We start from the raw sequence: 7841 nt of genomic DNA, 5'->3' as shown, positions 1-7841 counted from the left end.
CCCAGGACACAGTAGGAAAAATTTCCATCTCCTTTTTCATCAAGGAATCGTTGATGTTGTGCTTGATATAATTGTTTATGAAAGCTAAGTTTCTGTAATTTAATTTGCATTTACTTTAAGTGAATTCATTTGAGCATCATCGATTAATTAAACAAGAATACGATACAACAAAAGGGATTAAAAAGCACTAAATAATAAAAACATTCACTTGAATTAAGTAATAAAAAAATAAACAAAATAAATTAAGTAATAAAAATTAAATAATTAAAAAAATTTACAAGTGTTGGTAAATAAAAAAATAATGAAATATATGAATATATCGATGCATGTGTCTTGAATGTGTTCTGCAGGGCGGTGGATGTCTTTCTCGAGGAGGATTTCTTCGTATAACTTGTTCTTACTCCGCACTCTCATCATCATCACCACCACCACCACCACCACCACCACCATCATCATCATCAGGAGCAGATACATTTTGTTGATGAGGGACGAATGACGATGTAGCACCTTCATAAAATAAAGACCTTGGAGATGTATGACTGACTATCACACAACCCATAGAAAATTGGGAAAACTACAAAAAGACCGACATCGATGAATGAGAAAACTGTACAGGAGGTGTCTGTGCGGCGACCATCGATGGTGAAGTTGTACCTGCCAAATAACCAGCATATAAACCCCAAGTTGAATATACAAACATAGAACTATAATATCCTCCATAAGGGGTCATATAACTCTTCGGTGTGGCGGCATCTGGTATGGAAACGACGGTGGTGGCATCTGATATGGCTATAGAGCCGTCTGAAACGGTTGTGAAATGTACAATGGTGTAGACGGTGGTTGCTATGAAGGTTTCGGTGCTGCAACTAAGGACGAACCGGAAGGGCTTGTTATCCGTCCACGAGTCGGGGTACGATGGGTTGTGATGGTGGACGTCTTTGTCGACGTCGATGAATTCTCTCGCCTCGTGCTTCCTCGGAAAGTAGGAACAGTTTCCCGTTCCTGTTGAACCACTCGTAATAAGCATCTACAACCATCAAATGGTTCACATAAATGAGTTCTGTACGGGGAATGCTCCCACGTCGATCCTCCCATGTCATTACCCACTCATATGCTTCAACAGCCAGTCCACTTATTTTTTGTTGCATCGATCGGTGCTATGCAAATCGTCGAGATTTTTAGGTGCTTCCGGAATTGATTGTACAAAACCAAATTGGCGGAGCACACGATCAATGGGATGTCACTCGACAATCGCATAACATATCAGAGGGATCGCTTCCATCCAAACATCTAATGGGCCCCTGAAGTCGTATGGGATGTAAATCCTCATCTCTTCAGTACAATAAGGAGCCCATTCAAACTAAAACAAATACATATAATTCTTATCAAAATAATAATCTAATTATATTACGATTATATTACGATAATTAAAAGTAGATTTGTTATTTAAATACATACCTCTGTGCTAGCCTTCTGATAAATGAGTAGCCTAATTTCTTCTAATCATCAGGTAAATCCCGATGATATTTTCTTGTAGTCGACCACCTATTTAATGAAATAATTTTATTATATACTAAATAAAATTATTAATATACGAAATCAATATGTAATTACCTCAGTAATAGCGGGAAAACCAACGGGTTTTCACCACCGGTCATAAAAGGGCATGTGATACCACACCCAAGACTGCAGCAGAAGGAGACATTCGCCGATATCATTTTTTCTATAGTTAGTAACTCGACACATTTCCCTATAGAGAAATGCCAAAACTGCCGAGTCACAACTCAGTGTGCCAGCCTGATGAAAATCAACGATGTGACGCAACCACATACAATGAACTTGGTTGCGCGATTTGTCCGACATCAAGAGCTCTCCTATCAGTTGTGGTATGCAAGCACGTGCATACATTTTAACCTGCTCCTCCGAGGCGTCGCTACTCGAACGCTTAAAAGTTACATCCAACCAATTTAACAGAATTTGACCATCGTTGAAATTAGACGGGACACCTCCAAGATACTCCTGGCACAATGAATGCCAATTACCGTGTGCCACCCCAAAAAGTACATCTCCATCTACCGGAAGCCCAAATGCATGGAAACATCCTCCAGCATAATTGTGCACTCTCCACACGAAAGATGGAATGTGTGTGTCTCTGGTCTCCACAGCTCTACCAATGCAGAAATCAGGATGGATTCTAGGTTACAGTGCCCTTCGTATCTTGCTACGTAACCGGATCCAGCATCAACTAAATACGGTCATACACGAGTTGATATCTATAACTTAGTATTACAGATGAAGGAATATAATATATTGTATCTCTCACAATTTAATAAATATTATACAAATTAAAATATAAACTAATACTAAAATAAATAAATAAATAAAATATTAACAATAATTTAAAATAAAAATAGAATTTTAAAATGTTATCGAATCAGCAAAATACCTCGAGATATGATGTCCATCTAAACGAAGCATACCACCTTCCATTTTATAACTGCTAAAAATAATAAAAAATTAATATAATACAATTTAATAAAATACTAAATTATTAATTTAATATATAGTAAAATATTTTACCTTCTAAATATAATTTGACTGGGTTTGAGCTTTAAAAGGGTGTGGGCTTTGAGAGAGTTTGAGATGATTTTAGAATTTGGTGTGTTTGAATTAAGAAAGAGAAAATAACCTCAGTGACCAAAAATCCCATATAATATACGATTTTAACCAACTTTTTCCGGATTTGCCAAAATGACCAACAAAATCGCAATGCGATCGCTAATTCGCAACGCGATCTCCATTATCGCAAATTCGCGTTGCATTTTCGCAATGCGATAGTTGAAAATCGCGTTGCGATGGTCTACAGTATCGTTGCGATTTTCCCAATTCGCAATGCGAATAAGTAAATCACAACGCGAATTGGGAAAATCGCAATGCGATACTTACTATCGCAATGCGATAATAAAAAATTGCAACGAGATACTTACTTTCGCAACGCGATACTGACTTTCGCAACGCGATTTACATAGCGCCATTCGTATTAACGCGTATTTTTTTTTCAAATTCCAAACACGTATTTTTTCTTAATAAATCGGAAAATGAACCGTCCACAGTAATCGCAACTCATAACCTCAAACCCAAAAACACAACACTCAGTCTCATCTCCATCTCTCACTCTCTACGGCGAAATCCGTACCCATCTCCGAAGATTTCCGTCCCCATCGCCGGCGAAATCCCTCACAACCATTCACAGTCAAAAATCCCTCACAATCATTCAGAAATGGAAAATCAACCTCCGAGGGTTAGTTTTTTTTATTTTTATTTTGAAATTTTTGCATTATTTTAGGTTTTTCATATTGAGATTAATGATAAGTTTACTGGTAATTTCAATAATAGATTAACCATTTCACTTAGATTTCTTATTAAATTCATTCGATTGCTGCCAATACTGCTAAACTGTTTAGCCTGTGAAGTTAGTATTTGTCTTTGCTTTGTCTTTTGGTTGAAGTAATGCAGAAGAAGAATAGTTTCGAGAATGAAAATCGCAACGCGGAAATAACTATCGCAACGCGAAATAAAAATCGCAACGCGAACCAAAATCGCATTGCGATTTTCATTTCGCGTTGCGATTTTCATTTCGCGTTGCGATTTTTATTTCGTGGTTGCGATTTTCATTTCGCGTTGCGATTATCTGGTCGCGATAGTCATTTCGCGTTGCGATTCTCTCGTTGCGATAGTCATTTCCGCGTTGCGATTCTCATTATCTCGTTGCGATTTTCATTTCAACCAAAAGACAAAAAACAGTGTTGCAAATTTTAGTTTCAAGAATAAACTACTATTTATGTTTATTGTTTTGTTTTTGGTATATCTTGACAGTGTAATTTTTGGTATATCTAACTTGGTATGTTTATTGTTTTTTGTAGAAATTTTTTCGGCTTCATTGACATTAAGGAATAAAGTTAGCCTAGCACTACAATTGCTTCGAAGCTTTCACCTGCACAAAGAAAATTGTTTGAAGAAACCTGCTTCGGGCCATGGCTGAGAGTACAGCATCCGGGTGGAGATGCTAGTTTGACCCATTTGTGGCTTCAGACCATGACTAGCGATCTACCCGACAGTATACAACGTGGTGAGGAAGAGATATGGTTCATTTTCCACCGGCGTATACTTGTTTGGGCGGAAGAGTTCTGCTTAATCACTGGTCTACAATTCGAACACGATGATGTAGGCCGGTACAATCATCATATCACCCGCCCATCATGGTTATCCAGGGTTTTTCCTGATGAGTCAATAGAGAAGCCGAACTTACACGTCGACGACATGAAGAAATTGTTTAATAAGAAGATGGTTTTTACTCGGATGAATGACGTCGATGTTGTCCGAGTATGCCTTCTACTACTTTGTAGCCGGCTTTCTAGGCAGAGAGGCCAGACAACCTATTCCTCATGAGCTATATTATTGGTAGAGGACCTAAATGCATGGAATCTGTTTCCGTGGGGTTCGTATATGGAAAGCTACCTGGACTAAGTTGTCGTCTGCCTTTGATGACCGCAAAGTTTGCGGGGCGATGGGTCGAAATACACTTTGTCAGGCTTTGTTTGGGCCTTTAAGGTAAGAATTCTATATAAGTTTTCAAAATTATAATTAATATTTACAATTACTAATGTTGTTATTATATTGTTTGTAGATTTGGATATTCGAGGCTTTCCCCAGCATGCGGACATGTGCATTAAAATCCTCAGATGATATTCCTAGGGCTATTTCCTGGAAGAGAAAACGTATGTTGGATTGGGAAGACTTAATACCATATGCGACAATAAATAATGTAAGTTAACACAAATACTATCATATATAAACAAGTATTAATAGTAGACATTTAACTTTGTTTAGTTTTTATATTTTTAGGAGGCCAACACTCCATTAATGAGACTGACACCCACGGAGGCTGAGCTTGCCACTGATTGGTGGCAAGCTAGTCAGCATTTTTTTGATGGCACGAATGATGACCAGCCTCCACTTCCTCCACTTCGAGAGCCATCACCTCACCCAGAGTCATCACCTGATCGACCCGACTATACACCTCTACAACGAGAGCCATCACCTATCCCGTCACATCATCGAGTCTCTTCTCCACCATCACCTCATGATAGGCGACCGACAAAGATGCCACGACTTCTATCTCCCTGTTCTCCACCTCCACAGGATGAGTCAAGGGAGTTACGTGATGAGGTCAATGCCTTGCGTGAGGAGATCGGTACTCTACGCGATAACGATGGTGCATGGCGTGTGGAGGTGTCTACTTTACGTGGTGAGGTTACCGCTCTACGTGAGATGGTAGTATCGTTGCAGAATGAGGTTCATACTCTACGTAACGAGGTAAGTTTAAGATTTCCATATTTAACTTGATGATAAATTTACTCGTAATTTCACTTAAAAACCATTCACTTAGATTGCTTAGTAAATTTATTCGGTTGCTGCCAAAACTGCTAAACTTTTACTTGAACACTGTGAAGTTAGTATTGTCTTTGTTTTGTCTTTTGGTTGAAAGTTGAAATATATTTATCTTTGTTTTCACTGTTTAAATATCATGTCTGTTATTACTGATATTTGTATTTTTATTTAGCGGACCGATAAGGTGGATGCTTACGTCGGGTTTTTCTTGCACGACAGAGTTCACGCATCAGACGGCGTGCACGTGCTATTAAGTCTTCGTATACCCCAATAGTGCGAAGACACCGCAAGAAGAAGCCCGACTCGCCTATCATCCCTCAAGAGTCCACTCCTATCGTTGAAGAGGCCCCTATCATTCCTCGAGAGTCCCCTCCCACCGTTCAAGAGGCCACTGTCATCGTTGAAGAGGTCCCTCCCACCATTCAAGAGCCCGATTCACATGGCGTCATATAGGATTCTTGAGAAACCCTCTGACGTGCCGGACATGATGGATTCAAGTTGGCTCTCGTATGAGTTACCGGCCAGTACCATACCGGTATCTGAAGAGGAGAGGAAACAACTACCGGACACAATTCTGGATAACACCCTTTGGGCTAAGACCCGCAGTTGATTTTTATCTACATGAGCGAAGCTAGGGGTGTTTCACTGACATATGCAAGCTCAATGATGATATCTATTTGTTGCTTGATCGGTCTTGGTGGGGCGTATTATTAGGGGTCGAAGACAATGGCTATTTCGATGAGGGGTAAGTCTTATATTTTTCTTATATTTTCATTTGATTAATTTGTTAAAAATTAATGTAATTCACTAATATATGTATTTTTTTGTAAAACAGCATATCGATGTGTGGGTGTCGTCTACTAATAATTAGGAAAGTTAAGGAAAATAAAAGAAATACACGGTATACAATAATGCCGACGGCTTTTAACGCAGTTCACTTGAAGAATCAACGAGATGAATCATTTGCGTTGGGCAATGGACAAGCTAAACTTTATCTGCATGGTGGGAGGTCGATAAGGTTAGTGTTTATTTTAGATTGAGTTTAAAGGTATTCATAAATAAGTGCGCAAATGAATGAATTATTACTTATGATTGCAGGTGTTTATCCCTGTTTTGGAACGAACCATTGGCTTCTCGTTGAGCTTCAGATCCCATCCCTTAAGGCATAGTATATGACAGCATGATAAATTACATATCATTGGCTGATTTAAGAGATATTATTAAGGGATGGAGCTCTTATTTGGCTAATACTTGGATGCGATAAATTATTGGACTCGTTCTGGAAACAAGAAGCCAAAGAAGCTCAATATTACAGTTAGAGACGAGACCGCACCACAACAAACGAAAGGACCCAGAGGGGATTGTGGTCCTCTCGTATGCTTGGCGTTGGACCGTTTGATCACAGGAAGTATAAAGTATCTACCTCCCACCGATATAGATAGAGCTGCAGTAGGCTTGTGGTTTCGACATTATATGGCTAGATCGATATATACGAGACACTGCCTACCTGCATCCGCGTTATAAAAATGTCCATAAACAATTGGTATTTTATAGGCTTGTGGTTGAAAATGTTTGGTTAAGTACCTAGAATTCAATAATTTGCTGTTTGTAGGTTTTAGATGTGTAGAAAGTGTTGTTGAGCAAATGTTTGGTTTATGCAGGTTAATCTCAGAAGTGAGCTGCGTGAAAATGATGTATGGCTGCAAAAGTTGATTCAATAGTATAAGTGTTATTTTCTCTAATAATTATTGCTTATTTTTTATTGTTAATTGATTTGTAAAAGGTGATTTGTAAAAGTTGATTTGTTAATTGATGTTAACATAATTCTTATTTGTGCTTGTTTATTGATTGAAATGTAATGGTTGATTTTGTTGATTTCAATCTGCATTATGTTTGAAGGCAAAAAGTACTATCGCAATGCGAAATGAAAATCGCAGCGAGAGAATCGCAACGCGAAAATGAAAATCGCAACGCGAAATTAAATTCGCGTTGCGATTTTCATTTCGCATTGCGAAATTAGCGTTGCGATTTTCATTTCGCATTGCGATTCTCTCGTTGCGATTTTCATTTCGCATTGCGATAGTAATTTCCGCGTTGCGATGGACATTAAGATGATGCCTATAGTGATAACAAGGAACAGATCATAGCAATTTCAAACTCAAGTACTAATACATGCCTAACTGAAAATGTTAAAAGTTCACACATAAAATCTACATAATACAACGTTTGCATTTAAATCACCTAATTAACAGTCAAAAGGTGAAGCCAGTTGTGATTGGGATTTTAAAGATGATTATGATTTTGATTGCTTTCTTGACACTATATGAGCTTTGGATTTTGATGATGATCCATTTTGGTAGAGGAAAAGATGATGTGATGGCACTGGTGAT

The sequence above is a fragment of the Hibiscus syriacus genome, unplaced genomic scaffold (assembly GCF_006381635.1).
Source record: "Hibiscus syriacus cultivar Baekdansim isolate YM2019G1 unplaced genomic scaffold, ASM638163v2 tig00110300_pilon, whole genome shotgun sequence".
Lineage (NCBI taxonomy): Eukaryota > Viridiplantae > Streptophyta > Magnoliopsida > Malvales > Malvaceae > Hibiscus > Hibiscus syriacus.
Note: the sequence above shows the minus strand (reverse complement) of the source record.